The following is a 17391-nucleotide window of genomic DNA, read 5'->3' on the forward strand; positions in this document are numbered from 1 at the left end:
TACTGTACAGAGATGAAGGGTGATTGGGAGGAGGGATTGCCTTGGTTGCTATTGTCTGCACGTGAGGTATGTCAAGAGAGCACAGGGTTTAGTCCCAATGAGTTGGTGTTCGGCCATACCGTTCGTGGGCCATTAGCTGTGTTGGGTGATAGTTGGACTGAGGGCACACCACCTCAGAATTTGTTAACCTATGTTAATGGTTTTAAGCGTCGGCTGTATGAGGCAGGGGAGATGGCCAAGAAACATTTAAAGTCTTCACAGACCCGCATGAAGTCCCTGTATGATAGACGTTCAGAGAAACGTCAGTTTATGCCAGGTGACCAAGTTTTGGCGTCATTACCTGTGGAGGGCTCACTGTTTCAGGCTCGGTATTCTGGTCCATTTGTAGTGGTGAAACAAGTTTCTGATTTAAATTATCTGATTGCCACTCCAGATAGAAGGAAGTCAACACAGCTGTGCCACATTAATCTATTAAAACCATATTATTCCCGTTCTTGTCCAGATTACAATTTCAAGATTGAAGTAAAATCAGTCTTGGTAGCTGAAAGTACTTCGCCTGTTCTTTTGGAGAAAATCGATGAGGGGGTTTCTTTTCCAGAGGATACAGTACTGCTGGGGCGTCTTAAAAACTCAGAGACTCTTAAAAATTTGCATGCCATGTTGGCCCATTTGCCAGAATGTAAACGTGCTGACATAGTTGCTCTTATTGGTCGCCATGTCTCTTTGTTTGGGGATGTGCCTTCACGTACGCACTGGTTGGAGCATGATATTGATGTTGGGAATGCTGAGCCCATTCGCCAAAATTTTTATCGTGTGTCTCCAAATAAACTCGTACATCTTAAAAGTGAGGTTAAGTATATGCTGGATAATAATATTGCACAGCCATCTTTTTCTAGTTGGGCCTCTCCTTGCTTACTTGTGAATAAACCTGATGGCACTTATCGGTTTTGCACTGATTACCGGAAGATAAATAGTGTAACTAAACCAGACTCTTTTCCGCTTCCTCGTATTGAGGACTGTGTTGACCAGGTTGGGTCGGCTAAGTTCGTAAGTAAGTTCGATCTACTAAAGGGCTATTGGCAGGTCCCTTTGTCCCAGAGAGCGAAAGAAATTTCTGCTTTTATTACATCTGATGGATTATATTCTTATAACGTAATGAGTTTTGGCCTTAGAAATGCGCCTGCGACCTTTCAACGTTTGATGAATAGGGTTATTTCTGGGTTGGAGGGAGTTGCAGTCTATCTGGACGATGTGGTGGTTTTCAGTGACTCTTGGGAAAAGCACTTGGTGGGTATAGCAGATTTATTGTCCCGTTTTGAAGAGGCTGGATTGACCATTAATTTGGCTAAGTGTGAGTTTGCCAAAGCCACGGTGACTTACTTGGGCAAAGTTGTTGGACAGGGCTTTGTGCGTCCAGTTCGCGCAAAGGTTGAGGCTATTGACGGGTTCCCTTCTCCTACTACCAAGAAGGAGTTGATGCGGTTCTTGGGTTTAGTGGGTTATTGTCGGGGGTTTTGTAGAAATTTTTCCACTGTGGTAGCCCACTTACTGATCTGTTAAAGGCTAAAGTAGCTTTTGTCTGGACCTCCGCCTGTCAGGAAGCTTTTGATGCCGCCAAATCATTACTTACCACCTCTCCTGTGTTAGCGGCTCCCTGTTTTGATCGTCCCTTTAGGTTGTGTGTGGATGCTAGCAACGTGGGTGCGGGAGCTGTCTTGTTGCAAGCTGACGATTCTGGATTTCATCGTCCGGTCAGTTACTTCTCAAAGAAGTTTTCATCATATCAGCTAAACTATTCTGTTGTGGAGAAGGAAGCATTGGCCTTGATTTGGGCCCTACAACATTTTGAAGTGTATGTGGGATCAGTGTCCGACCCATTGGTTGTATATACCGACCACAACCCGCTTGTTTATTTGCATTCTTTGCATTGTCCAAACCAGCGTTTGACTCGTTGGTGCCTTTTCCTCCAGTCCTATGCCCTTGAGATCAGACACATTAAGGGTGTTGATAATGTGGTGGCTGACGCCCTTTCTAGGATTCCTTACTCCTCTTAACTGTCAACTTTCTGAACTTGTTTTATTCTTTTTAACTCTCTTAAATTGCTTCTACAGGGCCCGTAGTTGCTGGGAGTAAATGGGAGTATTACTGAGTCATGGTGGTTCTACAGGAAGAGGTGTTTTAAATTTTGGATTGCGTGTCTTGTATAGACACCCTTTCTTATGGAGGAGGGTGTTATGACCCCAGTGCGGGTCAAAGTGTTGGTGTGTTGTTTTGTCTTCTTGTTTTGCAGGACGGTGTTCGAGTGTGTGACGTCATGATTGTGAGGACTTACACCTGTGCGGATGCTGGCGCCAGCGGATATAAGCAGTTCTCTTTTGAGTGACGTCGCTCGCTCCCCTCGCTTCCTGTGCCGTCTTAGTTCCTGTTTAGTTGTTTGCTTTGCCATTAATCTCTGTTTTATTATTTACTTTAATAAATGTAATTCATTCTTTCACCCTTACCTCACGCGTTGTCTCCTTCTTTGTCACGGTTTGCGAGCCGACCATGACTTGAGTTAATTTACATGAGAGCTTAAGAAATCACTGTATAAATTGGGTGTAAATGTAAACTATCAGTCTAGAATAATGAGGTTTATCAACAGCAAGGAGCGTCAGTTTGTGTTGTAAAACAAAAGATCCCCAGTGTAAATGACATGCATGTCAACAGCTCTATTAACACTGATGTGTTGAAACTAAAATATTTAATTACAGCTCTGTTAACAGCTCTATTAACACTATAGTAGGGTGATTTTTCAATGTTTTTTTTAACCAAGCAACAAAAAGCAGCTTTAACTACTTAAAATGCGTTTTTAAAAAACAATATTTAAATCAACTGAGCACTTTGTGGAATATCCTGGGTCTGTGCATGATGTACGCATTTATTAGTTATTTAAAGATCACGTTTATTATGAGTCATAGATATGGGTCATTCTGAAAAGGTGGAATTCGGGTGATGGAAATTTTGCTTAAATGAACTTCTTTCAACATACCCAAAACTTCTTTAATAGCATTAATTAACTTCAAATCTATGAATCCGCAAAACGGGGAGCTTAATCTATTTTTAACTTCTTAATACATTTTAATAAAGAATCCACAAGTAATTTATTTGTCATTGGTGTTGTCTGTGATTTAAACTACATTAATGTTGATACTAAATATTTTTTCTCTCAATACAGCTTGTTTATTTAGTTAAAGGTTAAGTAGAAGAATGATAACAGCAAGAAAATAATTGATTATTAATATTTGTTTAATTAAATTCTTCATCTGTACCCAGCATTGTATGAAATAATTTGATTCTCAGTTTTTTCTTTAAAACCAACAAAAACAAAAATATTCAACCAAAAAGGTTTTGATGCAAAGACTGAAATATCAACAATGTCTTACATCCCATATCAACAACAAAATATTCATTTTTCAAAATACTCATTAGAGAAGTAACACTAATGACGGTAACACCAATGATGGTAACACCAATTACAATTTACATTAAAAAAAAACGAATATTTTAACAAAATTGCTGCCATTAGCCATGTGCTATTTCATCAGAGATGTAACAATCACATACCTATTCAATATAATGTATTTTTATGTAAAGCTCTTAACACTCCCAGCTATAAAAAAAAAAGAGTAACACTAATGACATCCAAAAAATCTTATCTCAAAATTCTTAGATATATCATGATATTTTAGACAATTATGGTAAGACATCTCACAAACCTTTTGCCTTCCTCCACTGCACTTCCTTCACTGACCTCTTGACCCAGGAAAAACTTCAAAGAGCTGATGCATTGTTTCAAAATAAAAGTATTTTGGTAAGGTAACACCAATGACATAAATTTGGGGGACAAATATTTATTTGATATTATTCATATTAAAAGTGTATTTTTACCATTTCAGTGTTGTAGTAAATTCATACAGGGTTAAAGGTAACAGTAAATTAGATTTGTTTTATAAAAAAAAACATGGTTTTAAATAATAAGTAAACAGTTCAACTTCCATGTATGATCAAAGGGACAGGGCAATTTTCAGGACCAGACATTTAAAAAAAGAGTTTAAAAAAGAAAATTAAATAAATAAACTCTCATAATTTTAAGGACAGTATATATTTATGAGATATATATCATTATGGGATTATTGGGTCAAATTAAATGATTAAGGCGTCTGCAAAAGCAAGGGAAAAGCATTTCCACCTTTTTTGTAGAATGCCCCATTTAGATTTGGTGTATATATGAGTGGAAGTTAATAGAGATAGCTTAGGGTAATAGGGGGTTAATGGAATTTATATATAGTACAGGATTTAAAATTGTTTAAGGACAGTTTGATTCGGCAGGGTTCCGTGTATGGGCTGGAGGTGCTGGAGACGCAGGGTCAGCTTATACCGGAATTCTGTTTTTGTATTACATAAAAATGGATAATATGTAATAGTAAGTGGCGGTATGTGCTCAGTTCACCAGTCCGCAAGAAAACGAAAGAGGAAGAAGAACACCAGAAGAAGAAGAAGAAGAAGAAGCACTGCTTTGAAAGCGGCCAGTTATCCTTGCTTTCTTAATTCTACTTTTGTGCAATACCTCTCAGATGGTTAAGCGGTGTGTTCATGTGCGTCATTAGAGTGAGTACAGTTAGATTTGTAAATAACTATATGTTATTCTGGTCATAATAAATAAGATATTAATAAATTAAACATAGATAAATACAAAATAAATAAATAATAGGAGATTAATAAAAATAAATAAAGCCACAATATGTCACATACATATAGGGGCGGTTTCCCGGACAGGGATTAGACTAGTCATAGACTTAAACACTTTTAAGAGCTCTCCAAACAGAAAACAACTTGCACTGACATATCTTAAAATACATCAGTGCCCTTTGTTTTACCTCAAAATGCACACATGTAATGTTTTTAGTAAGGCATATTATTCACCTGATGGGACACTCTTAAAAAGTTAAAAAATAATCCAGGTATAGTGGCATCAATTTGCCCCGAAATATTCTGTTTGTTATTTAGGCTACACGGCAAATTTAGCAGAGTTAAAATGATGTTAATGGAAATATAAAAAGTTAATTTAAAACTGCATTGATTTAAAGCCTTTTCATTTTACTCTATAGAAAAAAAGCGTTGATCTCAAATCACACTTAAAAAAATTAACTCCTACAGTGTTTTGTTAGTGATGTATCTTAACTACTCGGGTGTTTTTATTGCGCAACAACATCAAATAACAGGCTACCGAAAATGAACATTTTAGGTGCAGCATGCCAATATTTTTTTTAGGTAATTTATTTGGGATCAAGTTAGTTTGGATTCTTTGGTTGTGGACCAACCCTGAAGTCCATATATAAATATAAATTAAAATATACACATTTATTTTTTGTAGAAAATGGGTCTAAACATCAATGTAACCAATAAAGATCACATTAATTTAGCTGTTGTTTGGTGTTTTTATTTCCCTTGTGCAGAACACACAATGCAGTTTAAGATCAGGTTTGTAGTTGTGAAGTAGTTGTTAGGTTAGTTGACATAAACATGCATTTAGTGGTCAAACTGTAAAACAAATCAAAATGCACAAATTAGCAAAGTTCCCTTTTTAAAGACAGCATACTCAATATGCATATTACTATATTGCCAAATAACCATATTTACAATTTTAAAAAGCATGTGAATTACAAAACTCAATAAAGACTAAATAAAAGATAGTGTGGTGGTGTGTAGCCTCACCTATTGGTTTGTTTTGGTTAAATCTGTGGACCAATCAGAGCATGTTATGATTTCGTGGTTGCTCATTGGTTGGTGCTACACAAATCTACAAACCAATCGGAGCCGGGTTTGTAGGATATAAGAATCCTAGTGGTGTAGCACCTGAAAACGTTGTCATTTACGTCATGCCCTGTATGGAAGCGCTCTCTGTGAGTGAGCGGAGGGCGGCTGCGCGTCATTCATTACCCTTGGCTTTGCGTGTTGTGAACGAGCGGATCGGCTTTTAGCTGGTTCCCAGATGGCTGTATGTTGCAGTATTCGCAGCAGCTACAGTTTGCTGCACAGGCAAACTGGTAATACCTCGTTTGATTGACCGGGCATGACCGTTTCATTAACCCCTCGATAAATGTAAGTTCCGTTTCGGATGAGACTACCCAGCGGGCATATGACCGACCTTCAACGTTGAAATTTGGTTGAAATTAGGTCAGTTGTTTGTTCAACGTTGAAACAACGTTGAAACAACGGTGAATGGTAAACGGTTGAAAAAGGTTCATAAAATGCTTAAAAATCAACGTTGAAATTTGGTTGAAATAACGTCAGTTGTTTGTTCAACGTTGATTCAACGTTGAAACAACGTTGAAACAACAGTGAAGTAAATGGTTGCAGAGAGACAATAAAATAATGTTTTATAATATGTGAATCATTCAGAAAAAAAATTAAAAACTCATTTTATAAAATTTATGACATTATAAAAAAAATTTAACAAATAATTGAATATACAGGTAGCGACGTAATCTCGCGAGATTACACGAGACTGGACTGTTTTAACGGCTGTCTTCGAGATCTTGCGTATCACACGAGAAAATGCTTCAGAGAAAGAAGAGGTAAGGAAATATAAGTCAATGTAAACGCATAACGTTATTTTATTCACATATACAAAGTGGTATGACAAAAAAGCACGATGCCAAATCGGTTTTTTTTCTGTTAGTTGCGAATGTATTCGTTATAGTAGTTAATTTGCTAGTCCACGGATGTTCCCGCCGAAATTGGACTTCGTTATTATGAATATTAATAAATTAATATGATGTGTGTTTTTATCAACTTAACCACTTGGTTGTTTTTGCTTCAGAAAAGCAACTAGTTATAAATGTAAGCGCTTTTTTGGACAACTTCGGTGAAAAAGTGTTGATTTCGTAGTTCAGTCAGCGTAACTTATATCCGAGAGGTCTTACAGGCGCCACAGACACCTATCAGCCTTTTGTAAGGAGGAGCAGCTCGAGTGCGGTGCGGTCAGTGTAAGCTGCTTAGTTTCTCAAATTCATATTACTGATAAAGTGTTAAAACTTAGATGAGATGTTGGTGTTTTATGGCTCACGAATTCGCAATAACGGATACGTATAGCAGTTCGTGTTAATGACATTAATCCAAACTTATTGATGACGTGATAACATGGGCGTCGAATCCCATATTAATCATGCTGAGGTTTTCTCGACGGGGTAATGTGTATAAATGCAGTTATAAAATTAAAAGGGACAAGATAGTCGACGTGACCCTCATGTTTCCATGGCAATCAGTCAATTACATGTTGCGCTTATGATCGCACCTGCGGTCATTCGCGCAGTATCCATGATTTTAAGCGGCATGAAACACTTAAGTTAACTCCTTTGTACGAAAATATCATGTCGTGTAAGTTGGCATGTTCTATTCGAATTGAAATACATTGTAACGGTGTAATTTTGCTTACTTGTTGAATAATTAGCAAGTTTTAATGGAAATATAAAATATTGGTTATCTAGACAAATATGCTCTTGTTTTTAGTATATTTTTATAACTCTTTTGTAATGTCTTCGTTATCAGAGCCCTTCAAATTAGAAAAGTGAGGATGATCTATCTTGTCAATGCTGAGATTTTCATGCATCAGCAGCCACTACATCTGGATCAGGTAATGTTGTGTTAACCCTGCTATTCTACAATATTTACTTAAATGCAGTATGCAAGTGTATGTATTCATGTTCTGATAAAGTCATTATAGAATTCTCTTCCAATATTGCACTAATTTTACTTTTTTTATATTTTGTCAAGATTGAACAAGAAACAGACAGCAAGGGTTGTCAGGTCAGAAACAGAATGACACACAAATACAAGAAACTTCACAGGTGAGAAATGAGAGTGGCTTTTTAAAAACACCTGCTACTTGTTTCTCAAGACTGGTTTATCATTGTCATTAGGAAAATATAAGAAACTAATTTAGGATACAATGGTTACTTTTCAGCACAGCAATTAATTTCTTTTGTACGCCACTATTCCTTCTACAGTATGTAGGCCTACATATTTCAAACACTTTGTTTTCAGTAGACAGAGACAAAAGTTAATCCAGTTTTCAGAGTGGATGGTGATGCAAGTTTTATAGAGGCTTCATATTGACAGAAAAAAATGGGTCTTTGTGGTGGTGTATTTGACAGCATTTATTTGTTCTTATCTTTATGTGTTATGGGTTTAATCATATTTTTTTTAATTGTCAATGAGCTGCCACCTACCCTTGTAATGCACCACCAAGATACCATGTTGTAATAGAATAAAGCAATAAACCCCGAGAAGCAGTGGGTAATGCACTGGTAACCCAACGCTTCAAGGGGTTTATTGCGTTTATAAAACGGTTACTTACTTCATATGCATAACGTTAGCGGGATTTTATAAAATAAAACACAAATAAGTTGTAATTATATTAGTACAAATATTAGTCTTCCGCCAAACAAAGTAGTTCCTCAGAATCAAGTGTGACTGAAACAGAGCGCAGTTCCCAACCAACAGAGATGCAGCAAAGACACAATGAAAATATGATTTAAGACTGTGGTGTTTATTTTATAAATCACCATTTATCTAATTTATACATTAACATTTATATTGTGCTGTTGAAGTGATGATCAAATATGTTTGGAAGCATGCTGAACTCTTTCCCCGTCAGCGTTTTTTTTTTTAAGTTGCCACCCAGTTTTAGTTTAATGCCTTGCAGAAAAATTATCTTCTCTAAATAAACATAAAATATCAAATGAAAGAACAGACCATCCGCTTTCAACAAAAACAAACAAAAAAAACTTTAATTCATCCTACCTTCATTGTTCTCTTATCACCTCCCAAATTTTTTAGCTAAAAGCGGAGATAATTCCATATTTGTGAATAACTTTTGTAAGAGATCAGATTGAGCCATCAAAATTTACACGCTGTGTTTTCAGTGTTGAGTGAATGCGTCAGTGTTTAAGTTGGGTAAGATCGCCACCCAGTGGATAATAGCGGACGTCTGAACTTGAGTTATAAATTCCCCAGACAACGTTTTCTCTTTATTGACGAGATGACTCAACAATATTTATTGACATTTATCTGGATATCGCCATTAATTGTGCAATTGTTGACAAATTAAAAATATGATTATAGACTGTGGTGTTTATTTTCATAAATCAGTACGCAGCAACAGTGGCGCAGTGATACTTATGTAATGTGGTCTGAACCGTGAGGTTACCGGTGTATTTTATCACGGCTTAGAACGGGTTTCAACCAATCAGAATGAAGAACCAGAACTGCCCGTTTTATAAATCCGTAATTTACCATTTCTTTTTTGTGAAGCGTCTCCCCTAAAACCTTACAATGCATTTAATATTTGTTTTGTAATCAGATCAAGTTCTACTAATCCTAATAATTAAGATGCAGTGTTTTGTATTTCACAATTTATGTTTTCTTTTTAAAAGGGGCTATGACTTGTTTTTATTTTATTATGTGTTTTAAATTGTAGGCAGATCAACATGCAATTTGAAGATGTGTGATAAAATACAGAGAGGTGAAGTAGTGTGTCTTTCCAGATGCCCAAATCATTCCCCCTTAAAAGGTAATGAATAGTGTTATGACAAAAAATGTAAACATTCTTAATTTCTTTAAAAGTTGTACTTGGGCCACAGTTTTCTGTATTTCTTACCACAAGATTACATTTATATTTCTATACTAATGAAATATGTTTTTCTTTTTCCAAACTTTATCAAATGCAATGATCGCTAAGATGAGCCTGAAGAGGAGATTTGGGAAGATGCTGTTTCATAAGTCGCTTTGCCAGATCACCTGTGGTAAGTTTGTAAAACATATATTAAAAATAGGATTATAACATCTCCTAATCAAAAGTTTTTGATCAGGTCGGGATGTCTGCTAACAAGATGCCTTGCTGGTCTGAGCGAGTTTAAAGTCTTACACAGACAGTCCAGAAGTTCTGAAGTCCATCTTCGATTTCATTGGTAAAGGACTACACAAAAGGCTGTTTGACCCACACGTAAAGCAACCTGTCAGTGTTTGCTTTGTTAAGCATCTCATTTGGGCGTGTTGAAAATATAAAGTTAATATCACTTAAGCATTCAGTATTGGATTCATTTGTAACCAAATCGATCAGAAGCACCATTCACTACCATAGTATTCTTTTATCCTACTATGTAAGTCAATGGTGCTTCTGGTCAGTTTGGTTGCAGACATTCCTTAAAAAAATCTTTGTGTTCATCAGGACGCTTTAAGGTGTAGAAACATATCAGCAACCTCAAGAGAAATTGGAGGCAACTGAGCTAAATTGCAGATGTTGTTGCAAAGGGTCTGAATATGTATAATGTAAATATGATGTGTTTTCTTTTTTCATACATTTGCAAAAGTTTCTAAAATTCTGTTTTTACTTTGTAAAAATATCTAAACAATTACAGTATCATGCAACAACATAAAATTGAAAGTGAAAGGTGTATGATTTCTGAATGCACTGTAGATGATCTTAATTGAACCTCATTGTCATCATCGTAAACACAACAGCTTTGTTCTTTCATCAGATGGCTATGCAATGTTTCAAGTCAGACTATCAAAGAAAACGCATCTTGCCCTGATGTGCAATAACAAGATTTTTTTGTACATGGGCTAAAATGCAGCATTTTTTGAAAATTAAATATCTTGTTTTTTTCCCCCTCTTTAGATGCTGTCATCGTATTAAGTACAGCATGAGCCAGAATAGATGGGTGGTGGTGGCCATAAGAAGACTGTCAACTAAACCAACAACAAAATTCATATTTGCAGTTTTTCTTGAATAAAGTTTTTCTATTCAGATTAATAAAATGACTTTTAAACATGATTTCGTTTCATATTTTATGATTTTATTCTATATTTAGAAAATTCCACTTCTGCACTATTAACTGGAAACCTAACTGTTTGAAAGAATGTGTTTTTATCCATAAAAAACTGCTTTCATGTTTATTTGGAAAGGGTAGGCACCTGCCATCTTATTTGTCCACATTTAAACTTTACCTTCCTTAAGTGTTTAGTTTTATGAATGGGGTTGTACTGTAAGTTATGCGTAGCAAGTTGCATTCATATGATAATTGCATTAAAAATGACACGTTTACAGTAAATCATTTAGTGAGTATTGCACTGTAAAGTAAAAATCTATATTTAGTGTTAAAAACAACAAGGAAATAGAAGGTTGAAATTGCGTCATGATATCAACCATAATTCACCTATGTTGAAAGTGTGACGTTGAAACAACGTCGTGATTTCAACGTTGAAATTTTTTGCAAAACCGAAAGGTAATCCAACGTTGATTCAACGTTGGTATCTGACGTTGATTCAACGTTGAATCAACGTTGAAATGCCGACTGGGTACATTGCTGCTTTGCCTGGAGTTCGTTTCTTTCGTTTGTGTGGGTGGATTCGTCTGGTGGCACAACCTCACCATTTATTGGACTGCATCCATTCAGGGGTTCGGGCTGGGAGGTGTATAACCTGAATTCAGCTGTGCCCATAACGTGTATTGGTATGCAGGAGTGGTTGTCGGTGTGACGTATCGACCAGTGTTAGTTATTTATTTATTTTTGTTATTGTTTTGAGTTATTTAATTTAGTGTTGTATGTATTCACCTCTATAACGTGGGAGATTGCGCCGGAACGTGTGTACACTATTTGCTGTGAGAATTTTTTTGGTGTTTTCACGAGTGTATTTTTATATAGTGTGGGGTGACCTCTTGACTTCCTGAAGGCGAGCTCCCCTTATTGATGTGATTTTGTTTCTTTTGTTTACTGTCATACATGTTTTCTATTTATTATTATAATAAAGAAATTATATTTTTCATAATTCATTGTTTGTATCTTTCTCACCCCACCCACGACTATTGGACCTGTGTGTCTTAGTTAAAGATTTCCCGGGTTTCCCGGGTGGCGTAGTCGGAACATTGGTATCTCAAAATTTGCAATTTACTGCCCTGCTACAATAGCTTAGAGAGAAAAAGATTAATTGAATCACTTAAATCAATTAATTTCACTTAAACACTCATACAATTAAACATTGCATTTTGTTGCAATACATTTGCAGCTTAACTACTCAATTCTTATATGTACGATATGTAGGTCAACATAACATACTGACACAATATAGCATCTTTAAACGTGGAATATCATCGTATTAATGTAAACAACATGAATCATTTACTTTAGAAGTAGTCTCTGCATTATAGACACTTATTCAAACTTAATGATTAAGCAAACATATATACAAGAGTATTTAAATGATGTATTTAAAACTTTTAAGCATACATATGCACCGTAACTTTAGGCGTTTAGACGCTAAGGCGCTAATCGCAAATAGCAATATAAATCGTTGATAAACACACTTCAATTACATATAACAAACAAATGTGATTCTTACCACGCTGGGAATAGTTAGTTTATGCTTAATCTTGAAGACATCTGTAATTAAACAGCCCTTAAACTTGCTTAACACGAGTACAACATGGCACATGTTTCACTTGTTTTTTTTTTTTCTCTCTACCCTCTGAACCACGCTCTACGCGTGTCATCACACGAGCTCACTGTTCTTAAAGGGGCAGCACCCAACATCCCGGCCCCAATGACCCAAACAGGTCATTCAAACAACAAAGGGTGATGTCTCTTAGGAAAACTCAAATTAAACTGATTTAACTGACAAGACTGGCTTCCAGAAGGCAAATTTTGTCCACAGGACGGTTATAGATTCCTGCTTGTGTTTTTACTTCCACAGTACGCACAAGACCATTTGCACCCGGATAGACTTGAGTAATGAGACCCAGTGGCCAATGATTGCGCGGTGTGTTTTCATGTAGCACAAGCACAAGATCTCCTATTTGCAGATTTCTTTTTGGTTGCAGCCATTTTTGGCGTTGCTGCAGCGCAGGCAAGTATTCTTTGAGCCATCTGGACCAGAAAATGTCTGATAAATATTGTACCTGATGCCATCTGCGTCGGTAAAGATCTTGTTTCACAAAGGCTCCTGGTGGTAAAGTTGAACCAGAACGCAATAACAACAAATGATTTGGTGTCAGTGGTTAAGGATCTGATGGGTCATCTGAAAGCTTAGTGATAGGTCTACCATTGACAATAGACTCTACACAACAAAACAGCGTTGTCAAACCCTCGTCGTCTGGCGCCTGCTGTGACAGGACGGTGTTTAATATGGAGCGGATGGTGCGAATCTGTCGCTCCCAAACACCTCCCATGTGAGAGGCGGCAGGTGGGTTGAAGATCCATTTTACATTGTTTTGCAACAGATAATCAGAAATCTTTCTCTGGTTCCACTCACTGATAGCTTTTCGCAACTCTCGAAGTCCACCCACAAAATTTGTTCCATTGTCTGATCTTATCTCAGAAGGTGGTCCTCTTCTTGCAATGAACCGCTGTAAGGCGTTAATTAATGAGTCAGTATTGAGAGTGTGTGCAATCTCCAAATGAATGGCCCTCGTAGTGAGACATGTAAACAAACATCCATACCTTTTAATCTCACTGCGAGCTTTCTTGACCAAGAACGGCCCGAAGTAGTCTATGCCCACACGAGTGAATGGAGGCTCGCAAGGCGTTACTCTTGAATCAGGTAAATCAGCCATTTGTTGGTTTTGTGGCTTAGCCTTTAGCTTGCGACATTGTAGACATGACTTTAGAGCTTGGTTAATCATGGCACGTCCCTTAAGAATCCAGAAACGTTGACGAATTTCTGAGAGTACTCGTTCCGATCCAGCATGGCCTAAACGAAGATGAAAGTGACTGATTATTAGATGGGTGACGTGACGGTTGTTAGGTAAGATTATTGGGTGTTTAGCCTCAAAAGGAATTGGAGCATTTGTTAGCCTGCCTCCCACACGAAGAAGCTGGTCATTCTCATCCTGAAAGGGTTTTAACTTGAGAAGACAGTTGGGTTTTGCTCGAGTTAATCCAAAAGATGAAGTCTGTACATAATTGAGAATGGCTAACTCTGCTTGGTGGAGCTCACCAACAGTGATGGGTTTGGAAAGATGCAGACTTGGTTTCTTGCGTAACAAAGCCTTGACGCGTAACAAGATAGCAGCAGCCCTTTTCAGTCGATGCCAACTGGAATACCGTTCCAGTAATCTGTCCATTGCACCTTTCTCTGCTTGATTTGGGTTTGTGCTAACTGCATAGACTTCCTTTGTTTTCTTAATCTCTGCTTCCTCAGGTAGATCATTTATGACAGGTTGAACAGGCCAATGTTCCTCTTCCAGTTGAAGAAAATGTGGACCAGATATCCATCTTACACTTGACAACATCTCTTGCATGGTCATTCCGCGCGACACATCATCTGCCGGGTTAGAAGCAGAATCAATGTGTCTCCACTGGCATGGATTCGAGCGCTCATGTATTTTTGCGATACGGTTGGCGATGAAAGTCTGGAAACGACTATCTTTGTTGTTAATGTAATGTAGTACAATAGTACTGTCAGTCCAGAAGAATGTCTTAGCGATTGGAATTTCCAAGTGACTCTTTATGTGTTGGTCCAGCTCTGTCGCAACAACTGCTGCTAGTAACTCTAATCTTGGTATACTAACTGGTTTGATAGGTGCCAACCTTGACTTTGACATTACAAGCTTGCAGGTGTTGTCAATCCTGATGTATGAAACGGCACCGTACGCCAGTTCTGACGCATCAGAGAAGTGATGGAGCTGGGTCACTGATGAGCAACTAGCAGTTGTTGGCTTTAAACATCTTGGAATTGTTAGTGCAGACAACATAGGCAGGTCATTTAGCCATCTGTGCCACTGTTCAGCTATTTCTACTGGAATCTTTTCATCCCAATCAACTTTTATGCGACACAACTCTTGAAAAATTACTTTTGCTTTGAGAATGAATGGACTTACAAATCCTAATGGACAAATGTGAAACAATCCCTTTCCACATCCCAAAGCACGCCGAGTGTTCTTTCGAATGGTAGATCCTCTTGGTCAAGATTGACCTCATGTAACGACTTCGCCCATTCTTCAGCTGGTATTGATTTCATCACCTCTTTAGAATTGCTTAGCCACTTAGTTAACTTGAAACCTCCACATGCAAGCATTTCACAGAGCTGTGAAGCAAGTTTGATGGCAGCATCCTCCGTTGGCACTGACTTAAGGCAGTCGTCTACGTAGAAATTTTGTTTCACTGTTTCCACAGTGTCAGCTGTGAATTTTTCATGATTGTCTTCTGCTACTCGTTGCAGAGCAAAGTTGGCAGCACTAGGACTCCAGACACCTCCAAACAGGTGAGCAGTCATGCGATAGTGTTTAGGTGGCTTGTCAGGATCGTTTTCTTCCCACCACAGGAAGCGAAGTACATCTCTATCTTCAGGCGGCACCCTTACCTGATAAAACATGCTCTCAATATCTGCATTTTGAGCGATGGGTTCTTGTCTGAATTTGAGAAGTACTGACAGCAACTTGTTTGTAAGGTCTGGGCCTTGGTGAACACGATCGTTTAATGAAGTACCTTGGTACCGTGCTGCACAGTCGAAGACAATTCGTACTTTTCCTGGCTTGCGTGGATGTAACACTGGATGATGTGGCAAATACCATACATGTCCATCATTTCTATTAATGTCAACCACTTCCTCAGCATATCCTTTCTGCAGTGTGTCACAGATACTTTCTACATACCTTTCCTGCAGAGTTGGATCTTTCTTTAGCCGCTTTCCCAGAAGGTCCAGCCGGTGTTTAGCCATTGCGTAGTTATTTGGTAGCTGAGGTGGGCATTCTTTGAAAGGAATTGGTAGTGTGTAGTGACCTTTCTCCTTAACTGCTCTCAAATTCCATAGATCCACAACCTGCTTGTCAACCTTAGACAGTGATTCATTGTCTACATAGACCGGATCATCCAATTTCCAAAATCTTTCAACAGCATGTTGCAGAGTATTATCAGTTTGAATGAAATTGGCAGAGATAGTCGTCGAACCATCAGCTACTGGCCCATGAAGTGTCCACCCCAAGCCAGTTAGAATTGCATAGGGTTCGCCTGCCCTACCACAGCGTGTCTCCCGAGGAGCAAGGATGTCAGGCTGGTCGAGACCAATCAGCAGGTGAACCTCATCAGCTAGGTCAACATCAGGTAGACTTATTTCAGCTGCAATTTCCTGTAAATGTGGCCACTGGAACACCTCGTTTTGTGTGACTAGATTATCTAGGCTTATGTTCAGATGATCACGACAGAGCACGCCTTTCATCAGGTATGAGTTCTTTTGCTGAGAGTCTTCAACTTGCAAATCTACAGCAGAGGTAACTACATTGAGATTTTTGGTCTCTATGGTGTTCAGCTTAATGTTAATTTTGCGTGTCTCTAGCTTAAGAGCATGAACAAGCCTTTTGGAAACAAAGGTCCCATTTGAGCCACTATCCAGCAAAGCAAAGACATTCATGGAGAATCGGTTATGTCTGTCTGAAACTACTACTGGCAGGATTGGAAGTGCAATCTTTCGTTGACTGGTTTCAATGCACTTTCCGGTGGCATGCGTTTGGATAGCTTGTGGTGGGTCAGCAGCTGGTTCGTTTTTAGCAGTTTGGTTAACAGGCTGGCTATTGTCGTTGCTGTTGGATGTTATGATGGCAGAATGTAGCCAACTGTTGTGTTTTTTCCCACAACCAGGCACCTTGCATACCCAATTGCGAGTACAGACTGTGCTGTGATGGCCTTTCATGAAACAGTTCAGGCACAATTGCTTCAGTTGTACAAAGGACAAACGCTCTTGTACGGACAGAGCCCTAAAGGCATGACATTGGTTTAGAAAGTGTCCTTGAGTGCATTTTGGGCACTTAAATCTTGTTGTGGTCTTTAGTGTGGACGATGCAGTACTATCATTTGCAGCTGAGACGGTTGCAAATGTCTGTCTTTTCTTATCGAAGCTTGACTTAGTATATGCTTTAGAGCTAGCAGGAGTATTTCTACTTGCAGGACTAAGAAGATTCCCGAAGATAGGATCTGCTCTTTTAGCAGCTTCTGATTCGATAAGATTGACTATGTCATCCAACTTTGGCAAACGTCCAGACTTGACGATCTCATAGTTTAATGTGAGCCATCCTCTCTTTATGTCATTGGGCAGTTTCTCCACAATTTGCAACAGTGTACGTCCACCATTTAACTCTTCCTCACACTTCATTGCTTTTAGAGTATCACGGCAGCTGCGCAGAATGTCTGCAAAGCTTTGTAGCTGCTTGTTGTCTTTAATCTCCTTGTAGTTGAGCACTTTATCTACCCATGCTTGCGATACCGCGTATGGACTGCCAAACCGTCTCTTTAGAATATCCATGGCTTCAGAATAGCCCTCGCTAGAACTGGGGTTGTACAAACAATGTGAGATAGCATC

The 17391-nt window shown here is 38.2% G+C and overlaps 1 protein-coding gene and 1 long non-coding RNA gene across 2 annotated transcripts in view; one reads left to right on the forward strand and one right to left on the reverse strand.

Annotated features, from left to right (window-relative positions):
* LOC141281917 (uncharacterized) overlaps positions 1-17391 on the reverse strand; it is a 67124-nt gene that overhangs the window by 32619 nt on the left and 17114 nt on the right. The gene's annotated exons all lie outside the window — the stretch shown is intronic.
* Positions 7661-10876, forward strand: LOC135768430 (uncharacterized). Its single transcript, XR_010542174.1, has 6 exons — positions 7661-7675; positions 7816-7889; positions 9521-9613; positions 9782-9845; positions 9912-10010; positions 10721-10876. It is a non-coding gene; the product is annotated as an uncharacterized lncRNA (long non-coding RNA).

This window comes from Paramisgurnus dabryanus, chromosome 3 (genome assembly GCF_030506205.2).
Source record: "Paramisgurnus dabryanus chromosome 3, PD_genome_1.1, whole genome shotgun sequence".
NCBI lineage: Eukaryota > Metazoa > Chordata > Actinopteri > Cypriniformes > Cobitidae > Paramisgurnus > Paramisgurnus dabryanus.